This window comes from Bombina bombina, chromosome 7 (assembly GCF_027579735.1).
Source record: "Bombina bombina isolate aBomBom1 chromosome 7, aBomBom1.pri, whole genome shotgun sequence".
NCBI lineage: Eukaryota > Metazoa > Chordata > Amphibia > Anura > Bombinatoridae > Bombina > Bombina bombina.
Genome location: NC_069505.1, coordinates 450,085,169 through 450,100,348, shown reverse-complemented (window position 1 = coordinate 450,100,348; position 15,180 = coordinate 450,085,169). Strand labels below are relative to the sequence as shown.

At 39.9% G+C, this 15,180-nt stretch overlaps 1 protein-coding gene across 2 annotated transcripts in view; it reads right to left on the bottom strand.

Moving 5' to 3' along the window:
* The window catches only part of LOC128635985 (gastrula zinc finger protein XlCGF8.2DB-like), an 83,635-nt gene that overhangs the window by 32,251 nt on the left and 36,204 nt on the right, over nucleotides 1-15,180 (bottom strand). The window lies entirely within an intron of this gene.

Here is a 15,180-nt window from a genome sequence, read left to right as displayed (position 1 = left end):
TCTTAATATGTATCCAACCTTTATAGATAACTACTTATTAAAAGGTAGCTAATCATTTGCAATTTAATGTTGGTAATATTATTCTTTAAATTCCATAACAGTAAATCCCCCAATTTTTTGAGTTTATTTAAACAAAAAGATTGACATCGGCCTCAACATTTAAACCAAGTGGAATCCTGGTGTTAAGATAGAAAATCCATCTAACTTCCTTTTTGCTCAAATAGTATTCTCTATCCCCACCTCTCTTAGAGAAGGGAACATGATCAATGGCTTGAAAGCTAGCCAAGCTAGAGTTTCCCAACATTTAAACCAAGTGGAATCCTGGTGTTAAGATAGAAAATCCATCTAACTTCCTTTTTGCTCAAATAGTATTCTCTATCCCCACCTCTCTTAGAGAAGGGAACATGATCAATGGCTTGAAAGCTAGCCAAGCTAGAGTTTCCCAGATGTTCAAATTTAAAATGGGTGGCAACAGAGGTAAACACATCAGGGTCCTCAATGTCCCTGATGTGTTCCAACACCCGATCTCTTAACCTCCGCTTAGTTTTCCCCAAATATTGTATTTTACATTCTTTACAGGTCATAAGATAGACTATATGTGTAGAGTTACAATTTAGCCTAAATTTGATTTTATATTCTTTGTTGGTACTATGGGACATGAAAGTGTACATTTAATAACCCAGTGCCGGGTTTTCCTCTAGACACCCTGTAATTACAGCAGGAAGGTACCTGATAGTACACAGTGCAGGGTGTAACATAAACTTATATAACAAAAGTCTGTACATTTAATAGCCCAGTGCCGGGTTTTCCTCTAGACGCCCTGTAATTACAGCAGGGAGTTACCTGATAGTGCACAGTACAGGGTGTAACCTAAACTTATATAACAAAAGTCTGTACATTTAATAGCCCAGTGCCGGGTTTTCCTCTAGACTCCCTGTAATTACAGCAGGAAGTTACCTGATAGTACACAGTACAGGGTGTAACATAAACTTATATAACAGAAGTCTGTACATTTAATAGCCCAGTGCCGGGTTTTCCTCTAGACGCCCTGTAATTGCAGCAGGAAGTTACCTGATAGTGCACAGTACAGGGTGTAACATAAACTTATATAACAGAAGTCTGTACATTTAATAGTCCAATGCCGGGTTTTCCTCTAGACGCCCTGTAATTACAGCAGGGAGTTACCTGATAGTGCACAATACAGGGTGTAACATAAACTTATATAACAGAAGTCTGTACATTTAATAGCCCAGTGCCGGGTTTTCCTCTAGACACCCTGTAATTACAGTAGGAAGTTACCCGATAGTACACAGTACAGGGTGTAACATAAACTTATATAACAAAAGTCTGTACATTTAATAGCCCAGTGCCGGGTTTTCCTCTAGACGCCCTGTAATTGCAGCAGGAAGTTACCTGATAGTGCACAGTACAGGGTGTAACATAAACTTATATAACAGAAGTCTGTACATTTAATAGTCCAATGCCGGGTTTTCCTCTAGATGCCCTGTAATTACAGCAGGAAGTTACCTGATAGTACACAGTACAGGGTGTAACATAAACTTATATAACAGAAGTCTGTACATTTAATAGTCCAATGCCGGGTTTTCCTCTAGATGCCCTGTAATTACAGCAGGAAGTTACCTGATAGTACACAGTACAGGGTGTAACATAAACTTATATAACAGTCTGTACATTTAATAGCCCAGTGCTGGGTTTTCCTCTAGACACCCTGTAATTACAGCAGGAAGTTACCTGATAATACACAGTACAGGGTGTAACATAAACTTATATAACAGAAGTCTGTACATTTAATAGCCCAGTGCCGGGTTTTCTAGACACCCTGTAATTACAGCAGGAAGTTACCTGATAGTACACAGTACAGGGTGTAACATAAACTTATATAACAGAAGTCTGTACATTTAATAGCCCAGTGCCGGGTTTTCCTCTAGATGCCCTGTAATTACAGCAGGAAGTTACCTGATAGTGTACAGTACAGGGTGTAACATAAACTTATATAACAGAAATCTGTACATTTATTAGCCCAGTGCCGGGTTTTCCTCTAGACGCCCTGTAATTACAGCAGGAAGTTACCTGATAGTACACAGTACAGGGTGTAACATAAACTTATATAACAGTCTGTACATTTAATAGCCCAGTGCCGGGTTTTCCTCTAGATGCCCTGTAATTACAGCAGGAAGTTACCTGATAGTACAGTACAGGGTGTAACATAAACTTATATAACATTTAATAGTCCAATGCCGGGTTTTCCTCTAGACGCCCTGTAATTACAGCAGGGAGTTACCTGATAGTTAGGGTTGCCACCTTCAATACAGAAAAATAAGGGACGCCCCCCCCCCCCCCCCCCCCCCCCGGTTTTAGGCCTTTTTTTATCCATAATATTTTTTTGGTCAGGGTGTAACATGACATATTTTGATTTTTCATGCAATTAAATTAGTGATTCTCTGGCCAACTAAGGATGATATTTATACTAGTTTATGCTGGAAAAAAAAAAACTAGGAAAGTGTTTATTCTCTAACGTTAGTGGCAGATCCTGACTAGTGCTCAGTCAGTGGCAAATCCTGATTAGTAGTCAGAAGCAGATCCTGACTAGTAGTCAGAAGCAGATCCTGACTAGTAGTCAGAAGCAGATCCTGACTAGTAGTCAGAAGCAGATCCTGACTAGTACTCAGTCAGTGACAGATCCTGACTAGTACTCAGTCAGTGACAGATCCTGACTAGTAGTCAGAAGTAGATCCTGACTAGTAGTCAGAAGCAGATCCTGACTAGTACTCAGTCAGTGGCAGATCCTGACTAGTACTCAGCCAGTGGCAGATCCTGACTAGTACTCAGCCAGTGGCAGATCCTGACTAGTACTCAGCTAGTGGCAGATCCTGACTAGTACTCAGCCAGTGGCAGATCCTGACTAGTACTCAGTCAGTGACAGATCCTGACTAGTACTCAGTCAGTGACAGATCCTGACTAGTAGTCAGAAGTAGATCCTGACTAGTAGTCAGAAGCAGATCCTGACTAGTACTCAGTCAGTGGCAGATCCTGACTAGTACTCAGCCAGTGGCAGATCCTGACTAGTACTCAGCCAGTGGCAGATCCTGACTAGTACTCAGCCAGTGGCAGATCCTGACTAGTACTCAGCCAGTGGCAGATCCTGACTAGTACTCAGTCAGTGTACTCAGTCAGTGGCAGATCCTACAACAATCTTATTAATAAGAAGTATTTTTGGATGAAACCACTGAGAATCAATTCATCCTACTGCTCAGCAGTATTATTAATTAATTATCTCCCATTGATTCTGGACGGGTTTTATCTAAAAAAACTTCTCTTGTTAACAAAATTGTTGATGTGTGATCCTTAAAAGTATGAATGTGTAACTAACATCCTGATCCAAGAAACTTGGCAAAGCTTCTTCATTGATGGTGCACAGTCACTGCTGCTTAGCAATAACCATATTGATAACAGAGCACTCATAACAGCTGCCCAGATCCTTCCTGGCCCCTGCCTGTCACAGCACACAGCCAGCCACTGACTTGGTGCACTTATGCACTAGTTTTGCAGCAAATTATCTTTATACTTATAGACTACAGTTATTATTTAATAACCACTAACCTGTCCTCAGTGCAAGATGTTGTCAATTGCCATTTGCGATTAAGTTCAGAGACAGACAGACATGATGACATCACTCCCCACCTGACACAGCACAAGTCCGGTCGTCCAGACCAGTAAAACCACCGGCACCCCAAGACTCAGGCCTCCAAAGCTAAAGTCCAATCCAGGAATGCAGACTGCTGTGCTGCCTGTCACTCACAGTGACACTGTGCGTGAGTGATTACTTTAAAAACTCCGACACAGATACAAGTCAGAGACTCTGACAGTGACAGACAGAGCCAGCAAACCAATCATCGCAGCCTCCACAGCTGCTTCCCTGGTAACAGCGCCAGCAAACCAATCATCGCAGCCTCCACAGCTCAGCTGCTTCCCTGGTAACAGCGCCCGCCGCTAGCAAACCATTCGCAGCCGCCCTCAACACAACATCTTACCTGGTAACAGCTTCCCTGGTAACATACCTGACGTCAGACCACAGTCTGAGTCAGGACGGACTCTTCTCAGCAGTCAGTCAGAGTCGAGTTGTTAAGTAGTCGACGCAGGTGACGGTCGCAGGCAGTGCTAGCGCAGGAAGAAAATTAGTAACTTCAAATACGGGACAAACCCCGTCCCGTATTGATTCAATACGGGACGCTGTATTTTAACCTGAAATACGGGACGATTCCGTATTTCAAGGGACGGGTGGCAACCCTACTGATAGTACACAGTACAGGGTGTAACCTAAACTTATATAACAGAAGTCTGTACATTTAATAGCCCAGTGCCAGGTTTTCCTCTAGACGCCTTGTAATTACAGCAGGAAGTTACCTGATAATACACAGTACAGGGTGTAACATAAACTTATATAACAGAAGTCTGTACATTTAATAGCCCAGTGCCGGGTTTTCCTCTAGACGCCCTGTAATTACAGCAGGAAGTTACCTGATAGTACACAGTACAGGGTGTAACATAAACTTATATAACAGAAGTCTGTACATTTAATAGCCCAGTGCCGGGTTTTCCTCTAGACGCCCTGTAATTACAGCAGGAAGTTACCTGATAGTGCACAGTACAGGGTGTAACATAAACTTATATAACAGAAGTCTGTACATTTAATAGCCCAGTGCCGGGTTTTCCTCTAGACGCCCTGTAATTACAGTAGGAAGTTACCTGATAATACACAGTACAGGGTGTAACATAAACTTATATAACAGAAGTCTGTACATTTAATAGCCCAGTGCAGGGTTTTCCTCTAGACGCCCTGTAATTACAGCAGGAAGTTACCTGATAGTACAATACAGGGTGTAACATAAACTTATATAACAGAAGTCTGTACATTAAATAGCCCAGTGCCGGGTTTACCTCTAGACACCCTGTAATTACAGCAGGAAGTTACCTGATAGTACACAGTACAGGGTGTAACATAAACTTATATAACAGAAGTTTGTACATTTATTAGCCCAGTGCCGAGTTTTCCTCTAGACGCACTGTAATTACAGCAGAAAGTTACCTGATAGTACACAGTACAGGGTGTAACATAAACTTATATAACAGAAGTCTGTACATTTAATAGCCCAGTGCAGGGTTTTCCTCTAGACACCCTGTAATTACAGCAGGAAGTTACCTGATAGTACACAGTACAGGGTGTAACCTAAACTTATATAACAGAAGTCTGTACATTTAATAGCCCAGTGCCGGGTTTTCCTCTAGACGCCCTGTAATTACAGCAGGAAGTTACATGATAGTACACAGTACAGGATGTAACATAAACTTATATAACTGTCTGTACATTTAATAGCCCAGTGCCGGGTTTTCCTCTAGACGCCCTGTAATTACAGCAGGAAGTTACCTGATAGTACATAGTACAGGGTGTAACATAAACTTATATAACAGTCTGTACATTTAATAGCCCAGTGCCGGGTTTTCCTCTAGACACCCTGTAATTACAGCAGGAAGTTACCTGATAATACACAGTACAGGGTGTAACATAAACTTATATAACAGAAGTCTGTACATTTAATAGCCCAGTGCCGGGTTTTCCACTAGACACCCTGTAATTACAGCAGGAAGTTACCTGATAGTACACAGTACAGGGTGTAACATAAACTTATATAACAGAAGTCTGTACATTTAATAGCGCAGTGCCAGGTTTTCCTCTAGACTGTGACACCGTGTAATTACAGCAGTAAGTTACCTGATAGTACACAGTACAGGGTGTAACATAAACTTATATAACAGAAGTCTGTACATTCAATAGCCCAGTGCCGAGTTTTCCTCTAGACACCCTGTAATTACAGCAGGGAGTTACCTGATAGTACACAGTACAGGGTGTAACATAAACTTATATAACAGAAGTTTGTACATTTAATAGCCCAGTGCCGGGTTTTCCTCTAGACACCCTGTAATTACAGCAGGAAGTTACCTGATAGTACACAGTACAGGGTGTAACATAAACTTATATAACAGTTTGTACATTTAATAGCCCAGTGCCGGGTTTTCCTCTAGACACCCTGTAATTACAGCAGGAAGTTACCTGATAGTACACAGTACAGGGTGTAACATAAACTTATATAACAGAAGTCTGTACATTTAATAGCCCAGTGCCGGGTTTTCCTATAGACACCCTGTAATTACAGCAGGAAGTTACCTGATAATACACAGTACAGGGTGTAACATAAAGTTATATAACAGAAGTCTGTACATTTAATAGCCCAGTGCCGGGTTTTCCTCTAGACACCCTGTAATTACAGCAGGAAGTTACCTGATAGTACACAGTACAGGGTGTAAAATAAACTTATATAACAGAAGTCTGTACATTTAATAGCCCAGTGCCGGGTTTTCCTCTAGACACCCTGTAATTACAGCAGGAAGTTACCTGATAGTACACAGTACAGGGTGTAACATACACTTATATAACAGAAGTCTGTACATTTAATAGCCCAGTGCTGGGTTTTCCTCTAGACACCCTGTAATTACAGCAGGAAGATACCTGATAGTACAGTACAGGGTGTAACATACACTTATATAACAGTCTGTACATTTCATAGCCCAGTGCCGGGTTTTCCTCTAGACACCCTGTAATTACAGCAGGAAGTTACCTGATAGTACACAGTACAGGGTGTAAAATAAACTTATATAACAGAAGTCTGTACATTTAATAGCCCAGTGCCGGGTTTTCCTCTAGACACCCTGTAATTACAGCAGGAAGTTACCTGATAGTACACAGTACAGGGTGTAACATACACTTATATAACAGAAGTCTGTACATTTAATAGCCCAGTGCTGGGTTTTCCTCTAGACGCCCTGTAATTACAGCAGGAAGATACCTGATAGTACACAGTACAGGGTGTAACATAAACTTATATAACAGTCTGTACATTTCATAGCCCAGTGCCGGGTTTTCCTCTGGACACCCTGTAATTACAGCAGGAAGTTACATGATAATACACAGTACAGGGTGTAACATAAACTTATATAACAGAAGTCTGTACATTTAATAGCCCAGTGCCGGGTTTTACTCGAGACGCCCTGTAATTACAGCAGGAAGTTACCTGATAGTACACAGTACAGGGTGTAACATAAACTTATATAAAAGTCTGTAAATTTAATAACCCAGTGCCGGGTTTTCCTCTAGACGCCCTGTAATTACAGCAGGAAGTTACCTGATAGTGCACAGTACAGGGTGTAACATAAACTTATATAACAGAAGTATGTACATTTAATAGCCCAGTGTCAGGTTTTCCTCTAGACACCCTGTAATTACAGCAGGAAGTTACCTGATAGTACAGTACAGGGTGTAACATAACGTATATAACAGAAGTCTGTACATTTAATAGCCCAGTGCAGGTGATGCTAGGACGTCAGATTTGCACCACTTTACCCTCTGTGGGTGTCTTCAAGCCAACTAGCTCTGTTCCTCGGGACGAGGCCCTTAGGAGGGATGAAGAGGCTAAAAGGGGCTATCGATTCTTCTTTGACAGGAAACACTCTGTGAGGCCCTTGCAGTAGCTGAATTTGGGGCAAAGTGTCAGAGTTAAACTGGATGATGAGAAGAAATGGAAGATGCCTGCTATGGTAATTGGATGCTCTCCAGAACCAAGGTCTTATGTAGTCCTTTCTGATGGAGGGACAGTCACACGTCAAAATCGAAGACATCCTCTGCCAGTACCTGAGAGTTTGGGACTGGATGCCTCAGTACCACTGCCAGTGGGATCCCCTGTTTTAAGAGGGGTGCCTTCCCCTCAGCAAGATCACAGCGGGGATACTTCTTTGCTTCCCAATCACCTTCTTCTGTATCAGAGGACAGTTCATTTAAAATGACGTCAAGTGGAAGGGTGTTGAAACTTCCAGCCCGATATCGGGATTAGCACTAGTTAGAGCAGTGACCGGAAGTATGGGCAGAATAATCCCATGGTCACTGTGGACTAGGGTAGTCTACCCCGATGTTCAAGTCAGAATTGTATTGCATGTTGTTCATATATATTCTCTTTAACTTGTTATTTGTTGTATACTAAACAAAAATATTTATGTATGCTTCTTGTATACCTTGTTATTTGATGTATTCAAAAAGAAAAAAAAAATGTATACTTTGTCCCTTGAAATGGGGGAAGATGTGATGAGAGTGGGAAGTGACGTCACTGGATGGGGGCGTGGTTTAGGGGATTGATTGTCTATGTTGCAGTTACCAAGTTAGATGTGTTGTACAAGCTGTATACTTCTAAAATAAAATAGTGTTGTACCTTCTATGCTGTGTCCTGCATCTCATGACATTACAGTATATAACAGAAGTCTGTACATTTAATAGCCCAGTGCCTGGTTTTCCTCTAGACTAGACAAAAAACATAATTTATGTAAGAATTTACCTGATAAATTAATTTCTTTCATATTGGCAAGAGTCCATGAGCTAGTGACGTATGGGATATACATTCCTACCTGGAGGGGCAAACTTTCCCAAACCTCAAATTTTATACACCCCCCACCACACCCACAATTCAGTTTAATGAATAGCCAAGAAGTGGGGTGATAAGAAAGGAGCGAAAGCATCAACAAGGAATTGGAATAATTGTGCTTTATACAAAAAAATCATAACCACCATAAAAAGGGTGGGTCTCATGGACTCTTGCCAATATGAAAGAAATTAATATATCAGGTAAATTCTTACATAAATTATGTTTTCTTTCATGTAATTGTCAAGAGTCCATGAGCTAGTGACGTATGGGATAGCAAATACCCAAGATGTGGAACTCCACGCAAGAGTCACTAGAGAGGGAGGGATAAAAATAAAGACAGCCAATTCCGCTGAAAAATTAATCCACAACCCAAATCAAAAGTTTTAATCTTTATAATGAAAAAAACTGAAATTATAAGCAGAAGAATCAAACTGAAACAGCTGCCTGAAGTACTTTTCTACCAAAAACTGCTTCTGAAGAAGAGAAAACATCAAAATGGTAGAATTTAGTAAAAGTATGTAAAGAAGACCAAGTTGCTGCTTTGCAAATCTGATCAACAGAAGCTTCATTCTTAAAAGCCCAGGAAGTAGAAATTGACCTAGTAGAATGAGCCGTAATCCTCTGAGGCGGGGATTCACTCGACTCCAAATAAGCATGATGAATCAAAAGCTTTAACCAAGATGCCAAAGAAATGGCAGAAGCCTTCTGACCTTTCCTAGAACCAGAAAAGATAACAAATAGATTAGAAGTCTTTCTGAAATCTTTAGTAGCTTCAACATAATATTTCAAAGCTCTAACCACATCCAAAGAATGTAAAGATCTCTCCAGAGAATTCTTAGGATTAGGACACAATGAAGGGACAACAATTTCTCTACTAATGTTGTTGGAATTCACAACTTTAGGTAAAAATTTAAATGAAGTCCGCAAAACGGCCTTATCCTAAGGAAAAATCAGAAAAGGAGACTCACAAGAAAGAGCAGATAATTCAGAAACTCTTCTAGCAGAAGAGATGGCCAAAAGGAACAATACTTTCCAAGAAAGTAATTTAATGTCTAGAGAATGCATAGGCTCAAACGGAGGAGCCTGTAAAGCCCTCAAAACCAAATTAAGACTCCAAGGAGGAGAGATTGACTTAATGACAGGCTTGATACGAACCAAAGCCTGTACAAAACAATGAATATCAGGAAGATTAGCAATTTTTCTGTGGAACAGAACGAGCAGAGATTTGTCCTTTCAAGGAACTTGCAGACAAACCCTTATCTAAACCATCCTGAAGAAACTGTAAAATTCTAGGAATTCTAAAAGAATGCCAAGAGAATTTATGAGAAGAACACCATGAAATGTAAGTCTTCCAAACTCTGTAATAAATCTTTCTAGACACAGATTTATGAGCCTGCAACATAGTATTAATCACTGAGTCAGAGAAACCTCTATGACTAAGCACTAAGCGTTCAATCTCCATACCTTCAAATTTAATGATTTGAGATCCTGATGGAAAAATGGGCCTTGAGATAGAAGGTCTGGCCTTAACGGAAGTGGCCAAGGTTGGCAACTGGACATCTGAACAAGATCCGTATACCAAAACCTGTGTGGCCATGCTGGAGCCACCAGCAGTACAAATGAATGCTCCATTATGATTTTGGAAATCACTCTTGGAAGAAGAACTAGAGGCGGAAAGATATAAGCAGGTTGATAACTCCAAGGAAGTGTCAACGCATCCACTGCTTCCGCCTGAGGATCCCTGGACCTGGACAGATACCTGGGAAGTTTCCTGTTTAGATGAGAAGCCATCAGATCTATTTCTGGAAGCCCCCACATCTGAACAATCTGAAAAAAACACATCTGGGTGAAGAGACCACTCTCCCGGATGTAAAGTCTGGCGACTGAGATAATCCGCTTCCCAATTGTCTATACCTGGGATATGGACCGCAGAAATTAGACAGGAGCTGGATTACGCCCATGCAAGTATCCGAGATACTTCTTTTATAGCTTGAAGACTGTGAGTCCCACCTTGATGATTGACATACGCCACGGTTGTGACATTGTCTGTCTGAAAACAAATAAACGGTTCTCTCTTCAGAAGAGGCCAAAACTGAAGAGCTCTGAGAATCGCACCGAGTTCCAAAATATTGATTGGTAATCTCGCCTCTTGAGATTCCCAAACCCCCTGCGCTGTCAGAGATCCCCAGACAGCTCCCCAACCTGAAAGACTTGCATCTGTTGTGATCACAGTCCAGGATGGACGAAAAAAAGAGGCCCCTTGAACTAAACGATGGTGATCTAACCACCAAGTCAGAGATAGTCAAACATTGGGATTTAAGGATATTAATTGTGATAACTTTGTATGATCCCTGGACCATTGGCTCAGCATATAAAGCTGAAGAGGTCTCATGTGAAAACGAGCAAAGGGGATCGCGTCCGATGCTGCAGTCATGAGACCTAAAACCTCCATGCACATAGCTACTGAAGGGAATGATTGAAACTGTAGGTTCTGACAAGCTGAAATCAATTTCAGACGTCTTTTGTCTGTTAGAGACAAAGTCATGGATACTGAATCTATTTGGAATCCTAAAAAGGTTACCCTTGTCTGAGGAATCAAGAAACATTTTGGTAAATTGATCCTCCAACCATGTCTTTGAAGAAACAACACTAGTTGATTTGTGTGAGATTCTGCAGAATGTAAAGACTGAGCAAGTACCAAGATATCGTCCAAATAAGGAAACACAGCAATACCCCGCTCTCTGATTACAGATAGTAGGGCACCGAGAACCTTTGAATAGATCCTTGGAGCTGTTGCTAGGTCAAAAGGAAGAGCAACAAATTGGTAATGCTTGTCTAGAAAAGAGAATCTCAGGAACTGATAGTGATCTGGATGAATCAGAATATGAAGATATGCATCCTGTAAGTCTATTGTGGACATATAATGCCCTTGCTGAACAAAAGGCAGAATAGTCCTTATAGTCACCATCTTGAATGTTGGTATTCTTACATAACGATTCAAAATTTTTAGATCTAGAACTGGTCTGAAAGAATTCTCCTTCTTTGGAACAATGAAAAGATTTGAATAAAACCCAAGACCCCGTTCCTGAAAAGGAACTGGCACAATTACCCCCAGATAACTCCAGGTCTGAAACACACTTCAGGAAAGCCTGAGCCTTTACTGGGTTCACTGGAATGCGTGAGAGAAAGAAACTTCTCACAGGCGGTCTTACTTTGAAACCTATTCTGTACCCTTGAGAAATAATGTCTTGAATCCAATGATTTTGGATTGAATTGATCCAAACATCCTTGTAAAATCTTAGTCTGCCCCCTACCAGCTGCGCTTGAATGAGGGCCGCACCTTCATGCGGACTTGGGGGCTGATTTTGATTTTTTAAATGGCTTGGATTTATTCCAGACTGGAGAAGGCTTCCAATTGGAAACCGTTCCCTTAGGGGAAGGGTCAGGTTTCTGTTCCTTATTTTGATGAAAGGAACGGAAACGGTTAGCAGCCCTAAATTTACCCTTAGATTTTTTTATCCTGAGGTAAAAAAGCTCCCTTCCCCCCAGTGACAGTTGAAATAATAGAATCCAACTGAGAACCAAATAATGTATTACCTTGCAAAGAGAGATAGCAACGTTGATTTAGAAGTCATATCAGCATTCCAAGATTTAAGCCATAAAGCTCTTCTAGCTAATATAGCTAAAGACATATATCTGACATCAATTCTAATGATATCAAAAATGGCATCACAAATGAAATTATTAGCATGTTGAATTAGCTTAACAATGCCATACACATTATGATCTGGTACTTGTGCTAAAGTTTCCAACCAAAAAGTTGAAGCATTAGCAACATCAGCCAAAGAAATAGCAGGCCTAAGAAGATGACCTGAACATAAATAAGCCTTCCTTAGAAAAGATTCACGTTTCCTATCTAAAGGATCTTTAAAAGAAGTACTATCTGCCGTAGGAATAGTAGTACGTTTAGCAAGAGTAGAGATGGCCCCATCAACTTTGGGGATCTTTTCCCAAAACTCTAATCTATCAGTCGGCAAAGGATACAGTTTCTTAAACCTTGAAGAAGGAGTAAAAGAAGTACCCAGTCTATTCCATTCCCTAGAAATTAAATCTGAAATAGCATCAGGAACTGGAAAAACCTCTGGAATAACTACATGAGGTTTAAAAACCGAATTTAAACGTTTACTGGTTTTAATATCAAGAGGACTACTCTCCTCCATATCTAATGCAATCAACACCTCTTTTAATAAGGAACGAATATACTCCATTTTAAATAAGTATGAGGATTTGTCAGTGTCAATATCTGAGGTAGAATCTTCTGAACCAGATAGATCCTCATCAGAGATAGATAAATCAGAATGCTGTCGGGCATTTAAAAATTCATCAAATTTTGAGGAGTTTTAAAAGACCTTATACGTTTATTAGAAGGTGGTATGACAGACAAAGCCTTCTGAATGGAATTAGAAACAAATTCTCTCACATTAACAGGAATATCCTGAACATTAGATGTTGAAGGAACAACAACAGGTAATGGATTACTACTAATGGAAATATTGTCTGCATTTGAAAGTTTATCATGACAACTAACACAAACTACAGCCGGAGGAACAGTTACCACAAGTTTACAACAAATGCACTTAGCTTTGGTAGAACCGACATCAGGCAGCAGGATTCCAGTAGTAGATTCTGAGACAGGGTCAGATTGAGACATCTTGCAATATGTAATAGAAAAAATAACATATAAAGCAAAATTATCAATTTCCTTATATGACAATTTCAGGAATGGAAACAAATGCAAACAAAATAAGCCTCTGGAAACCAGAAGCAAAATGAAATAAGGACTTAAATAATGTCAAAAATCTGGCGTCAAGTATGACGCCCACAACTGACAAAATATTTTTTGCCGCCAAGAACGTCTGCAACAAACACGAGCGTCATAGATGATGCAACTACGTGAAAACTCTCGGCGACAACTAAGACGCCGGAAATTATGAAATGACGTCAACAAACGTAATTCTCGCACCAAAAAAGTCTCACGCCAAGAATGACGAAATAAATTAAAGCATTTTGCGCTCCCGCGAGCCTAACAGCCTGCAATTTAGAAAAGAGAGTCAATTTGAAAATTTTCCGGATAAGATTTTTTTTAATCATATATAGATATATATATATATATATATATATATATATATATATATTATATATATGCATTTCCCAAAATGAAACTGACAGTCTGTAAGAAGGAAATATACTGATTAACCTGAATCATGGCAAATATAACTACAAACATTATATTTTGAACTTTACATATAAAGTGCCAAACCATAGCTGAGAGTGTCTTAAATAAAGGAAACATACTTATCAAAAGACACTCATCTACATAAAGTAGACAGCCACACCAGCACTGAAATGAGAATCAGTAGAGGTAATGGTATATAAGAGTATATCGTCGATCTGAAAAGGGAGGTAGGAGATGAATCTCTATGACCGATAACAGAGAACATATGAAATAGATCCCCGTTAGGATGACCATTGTATTCAAATAGGCAATACTCTCTTCACATCACTCTGTCATTCACTGCACTCTGAGAGGAACCGGGCTTCAGCCTGCTGCGAAGCACATATCAACGTAGAAATCTAGCACAAACTTACTTCACCACCTCCATAGGAGGCAAAGTTTGTAAAACTGAATTGTGGGTGTGGTGAGGGGTGTATTTTATAGGCATTTTGAGTTTTGGGAAACTTTGCCCCTCCTGGTAGGAATGTATATCCCATACGTCACTAGTTCATGGACTCTTGCCAATTACATGAAAGAAATATCATTATTTTCTCACAATCTATACCTATTACCTCCTCTAGTTGGCACCAACACTCTACCAATGATACAAGGTAGATTGTGCACTATTTGTAAAGTCTATACTGTACCTTTAATGTGTTTCGCCATTGCAAAATTTTTACAGATTGCTTTTACTATAGGCCTCTCTGGTAGTTTTCTCAATGTATTGTTGGTTGCAAAGTTGACATTCTAATAAATAAACTGTGAAACTAACCTTTCAATTTGCATAGAATTAATATTAATTCTAATTAATAATTAACTTGATTTATGATACATTTTATATAGGTAAATACTTTGGGGTCAATTTATTAAACCCTGGGCGGCCATGATATAGCGAATCATGTCCGCCCTGCATCGCTAAATGCCGGAAACTACGATGGTAGAAAGCAGCTGCTTATTAAATCTACCCCTTTATCACAAATTTAGAAGACATTATTGTATGTGATATTATGTTTCATGTTTACATACCCTGCGCTTCTTGCTAATTTATGTACTTTTATTATATGTGTTTTTTACTCTGGTGAGTAAGGGGTTAAGGTAATATGATGGTATTTAATGAACCAGGTGACCAGGAGGGATTAGTCTATGAGGGAGCACCAGTGAGGTGTAAAACGTGTGATTCCCACATTGTCATGTCTGCTGCATGTTTAATAAATAATAAAGTATGATCATTTTTTATTAGTTCTGCGCAAGTCGTTTATGTGTTAAAGGTTTTTTAATCCTGCTTTGTATAAACCTCTGTACATCACCAGCTCACTACTGACTGTTAAGTCCCTTTAAGGTGATCAGATATGTGAGGTT